Genomic DNA, 19,500 nt, shown 5'->3' with positions numbered 1-19,500 from the left:
TTCTCCCAGTACGCACAGAAAAGTCTTTAGGTAAGTTTTAGTATGAATTTTGGTGGAAGTTTGATTAATTAATTGGCTGCCTAGTGTGCTGTTCTAAAAAGTGGCCTGGAGTTGTGTCTTAGGATTTGGGTTCTCAAGTCACTACAAACAGAGAGAAATCAAATATAAACAAAATTTTCTTTTGAAAAGCCCTTAAATTTAAATTGCTCAAAATACATTGTGTTTGTGTTTTATTTACAATACAACGTGTATTTTATTTTCGCTGTATTTTATACGTTATATTTGTATTGTACCACTTTTAGGATGAGTTCTATACGCCATTTTTCTGCCCATGTTGGAACCCATTGCTGTATTTTGGTTGAACACTAGATGAAAAACCTATCTTTTAATTCTAAGAAATTGTCCTCATCTGAGTGTGCATAATGGCTTTGTAGAAGTTAAATGTATAGATGAGATGAAAGAAAGGTGTCATTCTTTTTATGTCTTGTTAGGATCCTTGCTACCTGCCCTTATTTTCCCACTTGGCTGGTTGGGGAGGGAACTGTGAAGAATTTTGGACTTAGTCTGGCTTTGAAAGATGGATAGGTTTTGGTTGAGTGGAATTAGGATCTTCTCAGTAGTGGGAAAGAAGCAGAGAAGAAGAAAAACACGGGGCAAGAATGTTCAATACAGGAAGGTCTAGAGGTAAGTCCATCCCAGCAGGGCGGGGTGTGTGTGTGTGTGTGTGTGTGTGTGTGTAAAACTTTATTTTGTATAAAAGCACAAAACCCACATTATAGAATATTTGGAAACTAGAGGGAAAATCATATTAGTTGTTTAAATGTATAGGTAGTTCTGTTATGAATTGCCTCCTATAAGTTGTTTTTTCTTCAATTGGACCTCGAAATATTTTTTCTTCTAGAAATAATGCTGGTAAGGTGCTTAATGCTATTTCTACCTTTAGCCTTATTCAACTCATAATGTAATAAGCGTTTCATTAAACCCGCAGTGTAACTGAAATATTGCCATTAGTACTCTGCTTTATGCTTATAGGCTTTCTTGGGTTGCTTTGGAAGCCTACGAGTTTTATGGGAAATTTAATTTGCTAGTCTAGTAAAAAGGGAATTGAAAGTCTATTTCCACCTTAATCCTGCCTTCTCTTTTGTTATAGTCACTGTTGATTGACTTCCAGTGAAAAAAGTAGCCCCATTATATCTCCATTTTCCCCCAACCCCAGCAGGTTTATCCCAATGCCTCTGCCTTGCAGTGGTTCTTAGGAGCCATTCTTCCCCCACCCTGCTCTCAATTTCAGTTACCCCCGCATGGCCAGGGGAGCAGGGACTACATTTTGAGACCATAATTTGACTTGTGCTATATCTAAATACCCAAGAAAGGACAGACAGTGATCATAGAGGGTCAAGTTCTTTGTTTTATTAACACTTATACTAGAGATAGTGTTTTAGAGACTCAGTAAGAAATATAGAGGATGAAACTTTTTTGCTGTAATTTATTTGGAGTTTGAAAATTTTTTATATTATGGAAAGAAATTTTGCTTCACATTTATTAATAATTAAGATCTATTTAGAGGCTTCCCCTCTGGTCTTGGTTGTGCAGTAGGAAGAGTAACTGATCTACTTAATTAAAACTTTCTGGCATTTTAGGGTCTTTGCTATTTTTTTGTCGAGAATTTTAAACACATAATTATTTTTCTTGCTGCAGGGAAGTTTATGAGAAGCTACCCTGTATCTCATTGTCGCTCTGATTAGAAATTTTGTGTGACTGTGAAAAATGGGATTGTACTATACATGATGACATTTAACAGAAGTAGTTCTATGAAATGAAACACCCCAAAAGGGAAGAGAAAAGAAGTGTTTATTAATAAATTGCTTTATTTATGAACTTAAGTAGAATTAAGCTAAGTTAGCTTTGTTTTTTCATCTAATAAAATAACTTTTAAACGTCTCCTTTGCTGGAGTGGTTCTGGAGATAGAGTCCTCTGGGTATGTTGTCCAGTTTGCAACAGGTACCTTGTGATACGTAGCTTAGATCTAAGCAAGAAGGAAAAAAATTGTAATTCACATTGTCGTTTTCTATATTTGTAAGGATTCTACAGCAAGTGACAGAAACTCTACTGAGGTTCTTTAGGCTAAGAAGAAATTTATTGGCTTACCTACGTGCAGACCCAGGCGTAGGACAGTAACAGCTGAGTTCACGTTCTCGGCTCATGGTCATCAGGACTGTTTGGCTCTCTTTTCCTCCAAGTTGGCTTCTTTCTCAGCTCAGCTGTCAGGGTATCAGGAAAGATGGCTGTGAACCCCAAGTCATACAGAGTCCTTAAAGCTTCTCATCTTTTTTCTAGAACCCAGTAACAAATCTCCTGCAGGGACTTTGGTCCTGTGCCCATCTCTTGGACCAATTGTGGAGAGCGGGCAATGGGGTACTGTGATGGGTGATGTCTGGATGATGTGTCTCCTCTGTCAGCTGAGTAGAGAAAGCACAATGTGATTAATAACTGTGTCAGAGCCCCAGGAGATAAGGGACGGGTAGTTCCTCAAAAGTTGGGAGGCTGGGGAGACAACACTGCAGAAAATGGCCTCTTTTAAAACATTTAATCTCTCCTACTTGGAAGCCAACAGCAGTACACAGTTATCATAAAATTTTCATTTTTAAAATACCAGATATTGGCTATAGACCAAAACTGAGGCACTGATATTACTCAGACATTTTACTCAAATATTATCATTTTTTTATGTTTTTTATCTAAAAACTGCTTTTATCTTAATGCTGTTTCTTTAAAAAATTGGATGTTGATACCTTATTGTGCACAATTTAAAAGTACTGCTTGTAGTTTTTTGATTTTTTTTTTTTTGCATCAAATAAGATTCTCTAAACCAATGCTGCTTGTTCTTAGGTAGGTGGAATACTTTAAAGGATCATTTAATCATCTTTGGCATTGAGAAAATGATTATTAATCTAGTTAATACAGTTTTAAAAACTTAATATTGGTGTACCATTTTGAAAATGAAATTCTAAACTAACTGCTTTCCAAGATGTTTTGCTTTTAAAACAATGGTCTTTTAAAACATAAATTGATATTCCATTGTTATAGTATTATTTCTAAGGGCTCCCTAATAATACCTTTTAATCATGATCTCATAGAAGTTATACGTAAAGGAACTACTTCACCGACTCTTAACTTTGAAACCCTACTTCAGTGTGTAATGTGGTATCTGTTTAATCACAAAAAAAGTTATTTGGCAGACATTATAGGATAAAGCCTGACCACCTTTGTTAAGTTTTTTCCTGCCTCCACGGGGGGTTGGGAGGAACAGAGGGACTTAGAGTAGAGGTGGAGGGGTGAAAGAGAGGGGCTGGTACTCTGAATGTCTTTTCACGTTCTTTTTATATTCTAATTGCTGTATTAGTGTCTTCAACTTTGGTGGCATAGAAATAATAGTTCTGATATCAGCTGTCTGTTTATGTGTGACATGCACTGTAGGAGTTTTGTAGTTCTGCCAAGTGTTATCTGGTAGTTGGACCTTTAGTGAGTGTTAAATGTTGGTAGGTTATTGGTAAATACACTGATTGTACATAAAAATAGTGTGATTTGTCAGTAAGAATCATAGTGGGGACCTTGTAGTTTTAGATTAGTTTATGTCCCTCTTGGGATATCTTAGACCATATTTGGAAAATCACTGCTTCTACTGCAGAAGCCTCTTGTGACCAGAGTTCCCCAATATTAATTCCATATATTGGTTAATTAAGCCATGAAATCTGTTAAAATAACACAGCCTCCCTACCGCTGCTCACAGAACTATATCTTCACCCCTCTCTGTAGCTTTTGCCAGGATACTTTGTCAAAATATTATTAATTTTAGCTGAGGATACTATTCACTAATTTCGGTGTTTGATTTAAGCTGGAATGCACATGCTAATGAAAAATTTAATTTCCTTTGAATAGAATTAGATTTGCTAACTAGAGCTAGCTCACAGTGATTGAGTGACATATCAGCCTGTCTTTGCTGGCAACTCTCAGTTGACAACCTTGCTCTAAGTCTAATGGGAATATTCTGACTTGGGGACGTGTCACAATAATACTAGCTGCCATTTACTGGGTAACAGTCATATGTCAGGGCATTATACACCCATCTCATTTGGTTTATAAGGGTGTGTATGTTGACATACATGTCTCCTGTAAAGACATTTGTATATCATTATTCTCTGTGAGTCAGGTATTATCGTCTCTCTTTTATGCATGAAAACTGGGGTTCGGGAAGATTAACATGCCGATGGTTACAGCAGACTCACAGGGAAGACTAAGCACTGAAACAGTTTTGAGGCCTCCTTCACTTTCCGGATACAATATTATTTCATTATATCTGAAAAACCTGTCTTACTTCCTTTTTCCCTTTTAAAAGGAAAAACCTTATAATTCTGAATTGAGTGGGTGTTAAATGCACTAAGACATTGGACAAGTACTTAAAAGAAAAGCTTCATTGCTTGGTTCTGTTTCTAAACAAAGTTGGTGACAGTGCAGGTCAGTCTGTACGACTAAACTGCATGATAAAGTAGTTATTCCCAAGAATTACTAATCAAGCAGTAAGTTAGCATTAATTCTTGCTACCTTTGTAAGGTGATCTTTTCAGCAGTTATATGTAAACGCCTAGATATTTTTAGGATAAATATACTTGTGAAAATTGTATACTTGAGATTGGAAATAATATCTTGTTCTCGTGTTTCCTGTCCGCTTGCTCTATAATTCACTCCCCAGGAAGGTGGTAGCACACTTATCTTGAGACAGGTAGCATAGAAAATGTTCTGATGAATGTAGAAATGAATATATTTTGGAATTAGGAATTTTTCATAAGTCTGCAGACTCTTTTCAGAGTATACGTTGCTTAAATAAAATTTAGGCAAGCTAGATAGAAGAAGAACTCATTGTTTTTAAGTAGATCTCTTCTTCCAGGCTTCAAGTACTGCACAGTAAGCTGGTTCCTTTGAAAGGGCAGTTCAAGCAAGTATGGAGGATTGGCGCCTCTTAATTCTTCAAGTGTTTGTGCTGTTATGTTTCCTCTTTGGGCTGAAAGTCAGTCACTCACCTGGAAGAAGCCATAGCAATCCAGCCCATATCTTTAGTCTACAGATAAGTAAGTTGAGGCTCAACAATGGCAGGTAACTCTGCTCAGGAGTCAGCATGAGGCTGGCAGAGCGGGGACTAGAACTCACCTTCCTTTATTGTTTTAGTTTTTGGCATAAGAATTTCTGTAGGAAATTAGTGAAAAAGAATGAACCTGTTAAAGATACTCTGTCTCTTTATGAAATGTGCATTCTTTTGGAATTAAGTATAACGTGGTGACTCAGTTTGTCAGGCCATCAGCACGCATGAGTGTCGTCAGAGGCAGTGGTAACCCAGAAGTTGGAGCGCAAGAAAGAATTTTAATCATTACATGCCACAGGTTTTCAGGGCATTTTTAGCCTTCCATAATGCTGTAGCTTGTGGTTAAGATTTAAATAGTGAGAAAATTGTTAGCTGGTGTAACAGCTGAATACTTAAGTGTTTGTTCTTGTTAGTTGGTTTAGCTTTGAAAAATTATTTTTCTTATCAGAAAGATTCTTCACAGTGCATTCAGTAGAATCCTTCTGAATGGGGGCTGTAGGGCAGACTGCTATCGCTGTCCTTGCCCCTTTCTGGAGGGGTGATGCTACAAGTCTGGATTAGAGCCAGCTATGCTTTTATTTTTTCTTCCCCGACTGACTTGGGGATGCAGTGGGGAAGAAGAGGTTCAGGGCTAGGGACTGCTCAGGGATGTGGTGGGTGAGCGGTTATTGGCTGAGGATCCTTGAACTTGTCTGGCTGTAATGATGGTTGATGTCAGTGACATGACTGGTAGGAGGGACTGTGCTGCTGGGTACAGGACAAGTAGATGTCTCAGGCCACAGAGAGCTGGCCACAGCAGAGGAGAAAGTACTCGCCTGTTTGAGGCAAAACTGAAGAAAGGGGATTGAGGCAGCAGTTCTGGGGAGATTCTGTATTTATTAGGTAAGACTAATCAGAATGGTGACGTCTTGCTTGCGCCCTTTGTATGTCTGTGAAAGAACAGCACGAGTGTAGATATGAAAAAATCTTTCTACAACCCATCTACCATCTACTCCTTTGCAGGGTTTCCTGTAGGAGACAGAAAGGGATGTCGTGCAGGGAATTAGTTGCTTAGGGAATCTTTGAAAGGGCTGGAGGGCTGGGCTCTAGGCCAGGCTTCTGAGACTGACTTCCAGGACACCTTGGGGCAACTCGCCACAGGAGCTGCCACCTCTGCCACAGTGAGGAAAGTGACAATCAGGAGGTTGCCACTGAAACCATGGCAAGAAAATACCACTGTAGCTGTGATCAAGGGGATCACAACAGTCACTGCTATTGCCATCATAACTGCTTTTAATCTGGAATGTAGCATCTGGCCACTGCTGTGACAACTTCTCCTTGATGCCTGTGAACTAGTGACTAGATGCTGGAATGCTCACTCTGGCACTACTGCTTCTGCCACTGTCCCTCAACACCCTCAAAGCTGGAGACTGGACACTAACATGTCCATGATCTTCTTTGGTGGTTGAAAGCAGCTAACAGCTATAGACTGTTGGGGCTCAGCTTCACTTCTTCCTTCCATATCTTGTGTCCTGCATCTTAATGATGGAGTCACATTTGCATCCCGAATACTAAAAGAGTCTGGAAAATATAGTTTTAGTTTATCAACCTCTGCATTTCAGGAAGGTATACTATAAGGAAGAAGGATGTTGAGTGCCAGCTGACCCTTTCCCACACACTCTTGTTTTCCTCTCCAGCAGGAATTTCTGCCTCTTCCTCCTTAGTCAGGACTGTCCCTTGTTGTGGGGGTTCTTTTTGTCGAGTTTTCAGTTTTCTCTCCAGCGTAATTTTTCCAAAGATAGTTGTAACCTGGTTGTGTTCGTTGGAGGAGATGACTTCAGAGTCTGCTTACGCTGCCGTCTTGATGAGATCTCTCCCACACACTCTTTTCAAATACAGTATTTTAAATGCAGTTTGACCCTTTCTTGATAACTCATTGTCATTTCTGTGAGCTTCTCTTTTGACATGGCCTGTAGTTTAAATGATCATAGGGCCGACGGACTTAACATCTGTAGTGACCTTTTGTATTAGGTTAGCTTGTGTCTGTCCTACCTGCCCATCTCTGCTGCTGAGACATCTGTGTTTTATGTCACTGATCTCAGCCTCTCTTGCGAGCCACAGGTACCCTGGGCAGGGAGGGCACCTCAACTGAAGCAACCAGTTCATAGGCTGGTCAGCAGCCTGTGATTTCTGTGGCTTAAAAAGATGAATGGGGCCAGTAAGGATCTTTCCTGGGGACTTGAACTAAGTCAAAAGAAAAGAATTTCCAATTAGGGGTAGGAACTTCAGCCGAGAGGTTTTACAGTGATGCACTGGAACTGGCTGTACTCTTTCGCAAGATTGATGGTTAAATTTTCAGGAATTTTGCGAGTTAGCTGTCCAATACAGTCATTTAAAACAATTAAGCTGCATAAAATTCTAATAAATTATATTAATAACAAAGGTACTTAATACTCAAAATTAATCATTTCCTTATTATTTTCAGCTTTATCGAGGTACAACTGTCAAAATTGTAATTTATTTGAAGTGTATATATAAAGTGTATAATTTGATGTATATATACATTGTGAAAGGGTTCCCACAATCGAGTTAATTAACACATCCATCACCTCACTTATTTACTTTTTGGGAAGGGGGTGAGAACACTTAAGTTCTACTCTTTTAGCAGATTTCAATTATACAATATAGTATTATCGACTGTAGTCACTATGTTATACAGTAGATCTTCAGACCTTATTCTTAAAACTGAAAGTTCCTGCCCTTTGACCGGCCTCTCCCCATTTCCTGTCACCTCCCAGCTGCTGGCAACCACCATTCTGCTCAGTTTCTATGAGTTTTTTTCCCCCCTAGATTCCACATCATTCCCTAATTATTTTACTACATTTTACTACTATCTATGCTCTTGAGTTTTTTACATCTCTCCTGTCTGTCTGGTGGAAATACTATAAATGGTTTGCTACTGCACTTATCATCCGAGCTCTGTTTTCACTGTTGTCACGGCTGTGGTGGGAGTTGTAAGCATTTACCAAATGCACCACTGATTGTGGGGGTGGGGAGGGAGAGTCAGGGTTGGCGAGGCCATGCTAAACCGTGTACAAACTGAAATTATGGGAGAAGAAACTATGAGTAAGCAGAAAAAAATGATGCATGATGTAGTGCTGAGTAGTGTTAATAGCAGAGCGCTGGAGGGAGGGGCCACAAAGTCCTCTTCCCAAGGTCCAGAATCATTCTGGAATTATCCTACAGCTCTAGTCTCCAAGAGATTCAGCAGCCCTGTTTGATTCCCTCTTCTGGGAATTATGTGAAATTGTAAGTTTCTGTGTGTTATCAACCTTATTAGAACACTCTGGAATTTTATTTTATTTATGCTTATGTGCCTTTTCCTCATGAAAAAGTTTGGGTTCACATTTTCTGGGATAGAGATGGAGGCAAAGAAGGTAAAAAAGGGAGGGATAACTGTGATATATGAGGATTTCCTGAGGGGACCATTTGTAGCTGTAGTTCATGGTCCGCAGCCCTCCCCCCAGTACATTTTACGTTAGAATAAGATTGAATTCTTTGTTAAGGGATGACTATTATAAACGTATACATTTTATTCTGTCGTATTTTTCATGTATAAACGTTGCACAGACTATTGTAGTTGCTTGTACATGGAGTGGCTTGTTACTGTGTAAATGCGCTAAGCATCAAAGGCTAGAATCCTGGGGCATAGGTGGTATCTTTCTCTTTTCTCCTGTAGCTCCTGCCTACGCCTGTAGGAACTGCTAAGGTGCAGACTATAGATCTGGCCTGTCTGTGTCGATAGCTCACAGCCTCGCCCTCCTCAGCTGCCTTTGATCAGCTGTTCACTCTCTACTCATCTCTCCAGTTTTGTTTTCTCTTTACTCTGATTGCTTCTCCCACACTTCTCTGCTTTCCAGAGAAAAAACTGACCTTGCAGAGATCCTGCCAGCCAATTGTAGTGCTTCTTTACTTCTCCCTGGTGGATTGTCTAATTTCAGGGGGTCGCGTGTAGACCTAGGGTGGTATTCCTTTATTTTCTGTTATATTTGTTCTTACTTAGATAATCAGGAGCTGCTCTTTACCCCCAGAACTTGTGTGTATATGTTGTTTCCTATTTCTGGATTTGGAAATATTCTAGAAGCCTGGTCTCAAGATAGATGATATTTTACTGTTTATTTGATAGCATTGTTTTAGAGGTTCAAACTGGACTAATTTAGTAAACAAACTCTCTATTTTTTTTAAAGATTTTTTTTTCCTTTTTCTGCCCAAAGCCACCCAGTACACAGTTGTATATTCTTAGTTGCGGGTGCTTCTAATTGTGGCAATGTGGGATGCCACCTCAGCATGGCCTGATGAGCGGTACCATGTCCGCGCCCAGGATTCGAACTGGCCACACCCTGGGCTGCCTCAGTGGAGCACACGAACTTAAGAACTCGGCCACGGGGCCGGCCCCACAAACTCTATTATATTTTTTTTTAAAAACTGGGAATGGATCTTTGAAAGGCTGATAGATAGTATCTTAGGATAATTTCTTACTAAATGAAAGAATAAAAAATTGTTAAAATGTGGCATATTAATCCACTGTTAAAGTGATATAATGCAGGTGAGAATTTCATCAGCACTTTTAATGCATTAAGGAACCTTTTATAAGTAAACAATATAGAGATATTTTGTCATTACAAAAAAACACGGAATGGGAGTAGGTATAATTTGTCTTATTACCTACAGTTTGCAAACTTGTCACCTCCTAAGATACTGTTTCTCTGCGTCACCAGCACTGGTGGTGATTGAAGAAGCATCTATGCAAACGATATTAGAAGCTCACAGCCCTTGGGGGCCCGCCCGGTGGTGCAGTGGTTAAGTGCACACGTTCCGCTTCCGCGGCCCTGGGTTCGCTGGTTTGGATCCTGGGTGTGGACATGGCACCGCTTGGCACGCCGTGCTGTGGTAGGCGTCCCATGTATAAAGTAGAGGAAGATGGGCATGGATGTTAGCTCAGGGCCAGCCTTCCTCAGAAAAAAGAGGAGGATTGGCAGCAGTTAGCTCAGGGCTGATCTTCCTCCAAAAAAAAAAAAGCTCACAGCCCTCCTGTGGCCATTTTCTAACTTTTGGGCCCAGACTAGATTCAGGGATAGGATTAGAGTTTCTTCTTTGTGCTTCTCTGGAGGCCCCTCTCTTTCAGCAGTGGTACAACCTCAAAGAGCTGGTCATAAGTTCGCGGCTCGAAACAATCATTCCAAAAGACGAGCTGTGCTGGAGTGTGGTCCACACATACAGTTGGCCAAGTCCCTCTCTTGCCTAGAGCTTTTACTTCCAGTTGCTGTAAGAATCTCTTCACTAGGGGGAGAAAGTGTATCTGCTTGTTGTTGTTGTTTATTTGTTTTTAAAAATAATGTAACTAAATAGAAACACAGGATTCGATACATGTAATTTTACTTTGTACATCACATTTTAGGACTAGTTGTCTTTATTATGTTAACAGACAGAGGTGAAATTATAACCAAAATGGCCCCCTCATCATTGTTATTTTATTCATGACACTTGTTTGTAACAGGTTTAGAATATTTACTTTCTTAGGGGCCGGCCTGGTGGCATAGTGGTTACGTTCGTGTGCTCCACTTTGGCAGCCCAGGGTTCTCTGGTTCGGATCCTGGGTGTGGACCTATGCACCACTTAGCAAGCCATGCTGTGGCAGGTGTCCTACATATAAAATAGAGGAAGATGGCCTTGGATGTTAGCTCAGGGCCAATCTTCCTCAGCAAAAAAAAAGAGGAGGATTGGCAGTGGAAATTAGCTCAGGGCTAATTTTCCTCAAGAGAAAAAAAAGAATGTTTACTTTCTTAGATCACTGACCTAATTATATTTTTCATAATTATAAAGCTGTTAATTCAACCATAGAAATAACATAGTCCTAGAGCTGGGACCAGAAATAAGTATGGCCCATTTTATTAATTATCAAACTTCAGAAATGTATTCTGTCTACCTTAAAGATAAATAATATCTTGATGAATTGAAAGTTTGTAACTTTAGGTAATGATGCAATATATACCTAGGTATATGTTTTGCATTGAATTGTTTGCCCCTAAAAGGTATGTTGAAGTCCTAATCCCTAGTACCGCGGTTTCGAAATAGGGTCGTTGCAGATGGAATTAGTTAGGATGAAGGCTCCTGAGTAGGGTGGGCTCTTAAGAAGAGAAGAGACCCAGGTACATGATGCCATGTGACTACAGAGGCAGAGCTTGAAATGCTGCAGCGACAAGCCAGGGAGTGCCAGGGGTTGGTGGCCACCCCCAGAAGCTAGGAGGAGGCAAAGAAGGATTCCACCCAGAGTCCCAGAGAGAGCATGGCCCTGCTGATGCCTTGAGTTTGGACCTCTGGCCTCCAGCACTGTGAGAGAGTACACTCTGTGGTTTTAAGCCACCTAGTTTGTGGTACTGTATTATAGCAGCCCTAGGAAACTGAGATATATTTTATAGTGATAAATATAGCCATGTTATTATTTAAGAAACATCTCAGTACATTAAAATGGTCATCTTTATAACGTATTAAATTGTAGATTAATACGTTTTTTTATTCTTTCAACAATTAATATGACAGATAACCAAAGCTTCTTAAGGTATAATTCCCTCAGGCCCCAGCGCCGCAGTAGGGGATGTGTCTGTTTACAGTTTCTGCTCACGCCCCCCCCCCCCCCCCCCAAGCACCGTCACTTTGCTTTAACTTGTGTCCCTTTTAGTGCAGGGGTCTGTGTGGCCCTCCTCAGACAGAAGAGGTAGATACGTTAAAGAGAGTGGATTTATCATTCTCTAATCCTAGCTGTTTTTAAATGATCTCTTTTAATTTTGCTAAATATTCTAAGAAAGATATATGATATAGATATTATACTATTAGTATAAAATGAACAGGTGAGAGCTAAACCTATTAATGCTTTAGCAAAGGTAGGAAGGAAAAGGAGACTGACTTGTTTTGTTTTAAACATGTTTATTTTTAAATTATTATTATTTTTTTAAATGAGAAAGAAGAATTTTTAAATTACAAATTAAGAAATTAATGGAATCTTCAAGATACAGTGTTTTTATTACTTTCTGGCTTTATTTCTTTCAAATAATTTCTGAAACTTAAGCAAGAGAAAAAAATACGACGGGCCAGCCCTGTGGCCAAGTGGTTAAGTTTGTGCGCTCTGCTTCGTCGTTCTGAAGTTTTGCCAGTTTGGATCCTGGGTGTAGACGTGGCACCGCTCATCAAGCCATGTTGAGGTGGCGTCCCACATAGCACAACCAAAAGGACCTACAACTAGAATATACAACTGTTTACTGGGGGGGCTTTGAGGAGAAGAAGGAAAAAAGGATTGGCAACACATGTTAGCTCAGGGCCAATCTTTACAAAAATAAAAGCCAAAGAAAAAACACTACCTTGTAAATAAATGTTTACCGAGGGCAAATGAAATAGTACCACAATCAAATGTCAGCGCATAATAATGTTTTCATGTAGCAGGTATTTATGGAGCATCTGCTAAGTGCTTGACAATTTTCTAGGCATTGGGGATGTATCAGTAAATGAGGCAAACGATCTCTTTATGGAGTTAACATTCCAACTGAGAAATCGATAATAAACAAGAAGACATAAACTAATGTCATAATAATGATTGCAAAGACTCCACAGCCCTTATTATGTGCCAGGCATTGCTTTTAAGTGTTCTCCTTCATATTTATTTAGTCTCACGGTGACTCTATGAAGTAGTATTATATCCATTTTACATATGAGAAAACCAAGGCACAGAGAAGCTAGTTAGGAAAGTACAGAGCTGGCTGCTGAATCCGGGCAGTGTGACCGCAGAGTCTGTGCTCATAAGTGGTCCACTCTGCTGCTCTAGGAAGAATAGAGCAGGGTGATGAGAGAGTGTCCTGTTTAGACTGGGTGGTTAGGGAGGACCGCCCTGAGGAGGGCACGTGAAAGCTGCAAATTGAATGACTAGAAGGAAGGAGTCTGCCAAGTGAAAATTTTGGGGAAAAACATCCCAGTCAGAGGGAATTGTGAAGTACAAAGGCCTTAATGTAGGAACTTGGTGTGTTATAGGAATAGAAAGGCCACTGTGGGTGGCACCTAGGAAATGAGAGGGAGAAAGTGATAGGGATGAGATCACAGAAGTAGACAGGGGCCAGTGGGGGTCTGTAAGCCATCACGAGGGGCTTGGATTTTATTTATTCTTAGTGCCATTGGAAAGTGGGCAGGAGTGGAAGAAGGGAGACTATTTAGTTCAGGTGAAAGATAATGATGGCTTGGACCAGTGAGGAGTAGTGGCAGTGAAATGAAGTGGATGGATTTGAGAAATGTTTTGGAAGAGGAGCTAACAGTACTTGCTGACTGATGGCAGGTGAGAGAAGAAGAGGAATTCAGAATAACTTATGATATTTTGCTTTGAGCTACTAGATGAGGGGTGGTACCATTTTCAGGAATAGGAAAGATGAGAGGTTGGGAGTTTGACCAGGGTTTTTTCTGTGGAGGAGATGTATCCACCACCTAGATTATTATTTTGAACTTTTTACTCTACTGTCTTTATTATATATTAATCCATGCCTCTATCCATCCATCAGTCTATCCTAATTTTTATGCACTTCAAAGTAAATTGCAGTCATCGATACACTTCCCCAAGGAATGCTTTTAAATGCCCTTTTTTCTCATTTTGTGGATGAGAAAACTGAGACTTGGAGAAAAGTGATATGCTCAAGGTCACGTAGCTAATTATTGATGGATCTCGGATTAGCATGCAGGTTATCATTAGTCTAGGACTCTAATTTGATTATATTTTAACTTATAAATAGGGATAAAAGGGAACTTTGGAGACTGGATAAGTTTTGCTGCCAGCTGGTTTATGTGCTAAAAATCTCTTGGATCCAGATTTCAAAGATAAAATGCAAAGGATATAGTACTACTGTTGCATTTGATTGGATTACAGAGTTGGTTTAGCACTTAGGACTTGTTGGAAAGTACAATATGATGTTGTAGAATTGAGAACATTTTCAGATATTTGGTCCAGGAACCTAGCTTGGGATTCTTCCAAGCATTAATCCTCTAGTTGGCAAGGCCTTTGCATTTCATTAGCAAATGTTCCTTGCATGCCTACTATGTACTAAGCCCCATGCCAGGCTGAGATACAAAAGGGAATGATTCATTTCCTTTCTTTCAAGGAATTTAGCCTTTGACTTTTGTTTCAATTTTCTAAAATCTCTCTCCATCTTTTGCTATATGTTTGTTTAAAAATGTAATGAAAGCTGAAGTTCAAAAAGGTAGAGAAGCTTATTCAATCTAGGTAAAACTTCAGCCTCTGTGGTAAAATTAAATGCATATGGACATAGGCTGCAGATTTTTCATTTGCCTTGTGTGAGCATCTTATTTTCTGAGGAGTGAAAATACGCCATTTTAGTTTTTATCTGATGGAATTAACTAGCTAGTTATTAAGTCAGTTTCACACTTGAAAGTTAATGATTTAAGTTGTTATAGAAATAGGAAACATGTTTGTCTTTAAAATTCAAAGTAATTGTCTTATGTTGATCTTATTGTTATGCTTTCTTGTAAAATAAACATTTTCACTATTTATTGACTTGTGATCATTTGGATTTTAAGGAAATTAACTCAATAGAGCATTGTGTTCTTTCCTTGCTATGGTTATTCTCTGTTCTGACATTTAATATCCTCTAACAGCTCAGTCAACTCTTATCTTTCCAAACTCATTTCTCATTGGTGCCCAATGTGCATACTACATTATAGCAGAGTAGAGTATTTGCCATGCTTCTTCAAAAGTCAATCCTAAACTTATCTCCTTCAGAGATTTTTCTAGGATTAATCTATTACAATTTTTATTTCTGTACTTTGCAACCCCAGGATACTTAAATAGTTCTGTATTTTGCTGTTATACATTATTAATTTTCTAGCTCTTTAGGCCAGTAATTTAGACTCTACCTAGCCGGCTATGGGGATAGAATTGGTCTGTTACCAATGCTGAGGAAAAATGTTCAAATTTACGTTAATCAGTAAAACACTTTCCAGACTGGAAGACAACTCTGTGTCTTTTGACTGAAGAAGAGTTTCACCGTAGTGGAAAGGTTCAAGAGGAACACACAGTTTTCTTTCCCAGATTTGACAAGGAAAAAGAGAAATGAGTAAAATTTAGTTTTTTGTCAGTGAGAATTAGAAAAGTATAGAGGGAGGGGAAGCTAAAATTGATGATCATTTGAACTTATTTGGGATATATGTTTCAACTAGGAGTTGACTTTTTAAAACCTCGTCTTTTTGAGGATTTAATACCCATCCTTCTCAAGCTGTTCCAAGAAATTAGGGAAGATGGAACGCTTCCTAACGCATTCTATGAGGCCAACATCACTCTGATACTAAAGCCTGACAAGGACAGCACATAAAAGGAAAACTACAGGCCAATATTGCTGATGAACATAGATGCAAAAACCCTCAACAAGATTTTCGCAACCTGAATTCAGCAATACATCAAAAGGATCATATACATCATGATCAAGTGGGATTCATACCAGGGACACAGGGATGGTTCAACATCCGCAAATCAATCAACATGATATACCACATCAACAAATTGAGGAGTAAAAACCACATGATCATCTCAGTAGATGCAGAGAAAGTATTTGACAAGATCCCACAGCCATTTATGATAAAAACTCTTAACAAAATGGGGATAGAAGAAAATTACGTCAACATAATAAAGGCCATGTATGACAAACGCACAGCCAACATCATACTCAATGGGCAAAAAGTGAACGCCATCCCCCTGAGAACAAGACAAGGGTGCCCACTATCACCACTCTTATTCAACATAGTACTGGAGGTTTTGGCCAGAGCAGTTAGGCAAGAGAAAGGACTAAAAGGTATCCAAATAGAGAGTGAAGAAGTGAAACTCTCGCTGTTGCAGACAACATGATCTTATATATAGAAATCCCCAAAAAATTCATCAGAAAACTAATAGAAATAATTAACAACTACAGTAAAGTTACAGGGTACAGAATCAACTTTACAAAAATCAGTTGCTTTTCTATATTCCAATAATGAACTTACAGAAAGAGAACTCAAGAATACAATTATATTTGCAATCACAACTAAAAGAATAAAATACCTAGGAATAAATTTAACCAAGGAGGTGAAGGACTTATACAATGAAAATTATAAGGCATTACTGAAAGAAATTGATAATGACATAAAGAGATGGAAAGAGATTCCATGCTCATGGATTGGGAGAATAAACATAGTTAAAATGTCCATACTACCCAAAGCAATCTACAGATTGAATGCAATTCCAATCAGAATCCCAATGACATTCTTCACAGAAATAGAGCAAAGAATCCTAAAATTCATATGGGGCAACCAAAGACCCTGAATTGCTAAGGCAATCCTGAGAAAAAAGAACACAGCTGGAGGCATCATAATCCCTGACTTCAAAATGTACTACAAAGCCATAGTGACCAAAATGGCAAGATACTGGTACAAAAACAGGCACACAGATCAATGTAACAGAACTGAAAGCCCAGAAATAAAACCACACATCTATGGACAGCTAATCTTCAACAAAGGTGCCAAGAACATACAGTGGAGAAAAGACAGTCTCTTCAATAAATGCTGTTGGGAAAACTGGACAGCCACATGCAAAAGAATGAAGGTAGATCACTGTCTCATGCCATACACAAAAATAAACTCAAAATGGATCAAAGACTTGAAGATATGTCCTGAAACCATAAAACTCCTGGAAGATAATATCAGTAGTACACTCTTTGACACTGAACTAAAAAAGATCTTCTCAAATACCATGTCTTCTCAGACAAGGGAAACAAAAGAAAAAATAAGCAAGTGGGAGTTCATCAGACTAAAGAGCTTCTGCAAGGCAAAAGAAACTAGAATCAAAACAAAGAGACAACCCACCAATTGGGAGAAAATATTTGCAAATCACATATCTGACAAGGGGTTAATCTCCATAATATATAAGGAACTCACACAACTGAACAATAAAAAAACAAACAGCCCAATCAAAAAATGGGCAGAGGATATGAACAGAAATTTTTCCAAAGAAGGTATACAGATGGCCAATAAACACATGAAAACATGTTCAACATCACTAATCATCAGGGAAATGCAAACCAAAACTACACTAAGATACCACCTGTTATAGCCTGTTAAAATGGCTATAATCACTAAGACTAAAAATAAAAATGTTGGAGAGGGTGTGAAGAGAAGAGAACCCTCATACACTGCTGGTGGGAATGCAAACTGGTGCAGCTACTATGGAAAACAGTATGGAGATTTATCAAAAACCTAAAAATAGAGTTACCATATGACCCAGCTATCCCACTACTGGGTATCTACCCAAACAATTTGAAATCAACAATCCAAAGTAGCATATGCACCCCTATGTTTTTTTAAAAACAACAACAACAAAAACCTTCTCTTTTTAAAACATAACACAAGCACAAAATGACCTTACCCAGTTGAATTAAGCAAGTTATGTGTCCTTTTTTTTTTGGTGAGCTAACATCTGTGCCAATCTTCCTGTATTTTGTATATGGGATGCTGCCCACAGCATGGCTTCATGAGCAGCGTATATGTCCATGCCCAGGCTATGAACCCACAAACCCCAGGCTGCCGAAGTGGAACATGTGAACTTACCCAGTACGCCAGCCCCTTATGTGTCCTTTTTTTACACTTAAGCTTTGGAAACAAAGTCCAATAAAGGAGAGAGATATGACGTTATTATTTATATAATTCCCCATAAACTGAATGTGTACATAGTTTTATAAAGTATAAAATTATATGAATTCTTTCTTTGACATCTCGGATTTATCCTTATGAAATATTTCTGAATTTTTTACACTTAACCTAGGAATGCTGGCTAGTTTGGTCATTATCACTACTAATTTGGTCAGAATGAAGTAGCATGTCTGGGATAAGACATTTAAATGACAGCATCATTGGCTTTAGGGAAAGAGGGTTCAGGGCTGGACTTGGGTAAGATTCTCAAGTGGAGTTAACATTTGGTAACTCCTTCTGCTTCTGCCCCACCTTTTTTTCCTCCTATCCCATCCTCATTTTTACTTCTCGGTATTATTTTCCCCTGTCTTCTGACTGTCTAGTCTCAGCACCCTCTCCCTTACTGGCACTCCCCACCACTTGGCATTTTCCCATTATATAATAGGTAGATGTCAGGAAAGTTATCTGATTAACTGTATGAAATTATACTATACTGACGTGCGGAATTATCCCTGCTAAACCTACTCAGTGATATTTTCCTCTTAACTTCCTATATGACTGCAGATAACAGAATTTCAAGCAATGCTCTAAGAACTTTTCCTCAGATCCCCCCATTAACTTCATTCTGCCTAATTTGACTGACTCTGGAAAAGTTCAGGAAGTGTCTGTGGTTCTTCGTGCCCTCTTGTCATCACATTTCTTCAGGCAGTTCCGCTTCTCTGGCCTGAGGCTTACCCTTTCCAGTCTGTCTTCTTACCAGATTGCTTTCTGTAACACTATTTTGTTGTTCAAAATAAATAAATTGAGGGAGTGCCCTGTTGTTTGAGATTCTTTGTAAGGACCGAAATGTAAGTCAGCTTCATCTTTGCTGAGTGACAGGCCTTTTGTGGTGTTGGCAAAACTCTCCTTCTATTACAAAAAGGTCTGGAGCCTGGATTTTGGTTATTAGTCCTAAATTTGAATCTCAGCCCTGCCACAATTCTCTATTCAGAAGTTTTGTAGACTATAAAGAATCAGGACAAAAAATCACTACTAATCATTTACCACCCAGAAGCGATCGTAATAATTACTTTTCTTTTTCTTTTATTATTTTAAATTATTTTGGCTCTGACATTCCTAGACATGGGATTACCTCATTAACAAATATGAACATTTTTGGGAATCTTGTTAACTGTTACATTGTATCTTTCTGGTTCTGGAGCTAATACTTTTTCATCATACCATATTGTCTCAGTATCTTTGGAATTTTATTATTATTTTTAGACAATGCAAGATCTTTTAGCCAAAAAGAATTTCTTTCCTCTTTTGGTTCCAAAAGTCATCCATTATTTTGAATTTTTTGCTAAATTATTAACTGTACAGGAAAACTCCAGCCCTCACCTCACAGCAGTAACTGTCATATTGCTGAATGATCTTGACATAATAGGTCATTAGCTCTGCCTGGGTAGTGAGGTGTCTGGTTGGCGATTGGTTGTATACTGTCTTCTACACCTGAAATTTTGCTGTGGGTAACTGCTTTGATCAATATAAGATATGGTCCTTTTAGTCTATATGTAAACATCTCTGATTTGGATCTCTGGAACTTAACACCTCGCTTCCCAGTTTCTGCCCTCATTTAGATA

The 19,500-nt window shown here is 38.8% G+C and overlaps 1 protein-coding gene across 9 annotated transcripts in view; it reads left to right on the top strand.

Moving 5' to 3' along the window:
• The window catches only part of MAGI3 (membrane associated guanylate kinase, WW and PDZ domain containing 3), a 220,992-nt gene that overhangs the window by 5,816 nt on the left and 195,676 nt on the right, over positions 1–19,500 (top strand). The window contains exon 1 of one of the 9 annotated variants that reach the window (XM_070268464.1): positions 8,353–8,425. The exons of the other annotated variants lie outside the window; for them this stretch is intronic. The gene's annotated coding sequence lies outside the window, so the exon portion shown is untranslated. Of the gene's footprint in view, positions 1–8,352; positions 8,426–19,500 lie in introns of those variants that run through there. 9 annotated transcript variants of the gene reach the window in all.

Source organism: Equus caballus, chromosome 5, assembly GCF_041296265.1.
Source record: "Equus caballus isolate H_3958 breed thoroughbred chromosome 5, TB-T2T, whole genome shotgun sequence".
NCBI lineage: Eukaryota > Metazoa > Chordata > Mammalia > Perissodactyla > Equidae > Equus > Equus caballus.
This window is presented reverse-complemented; position numbering and strand designations above follow the sequence as displayed.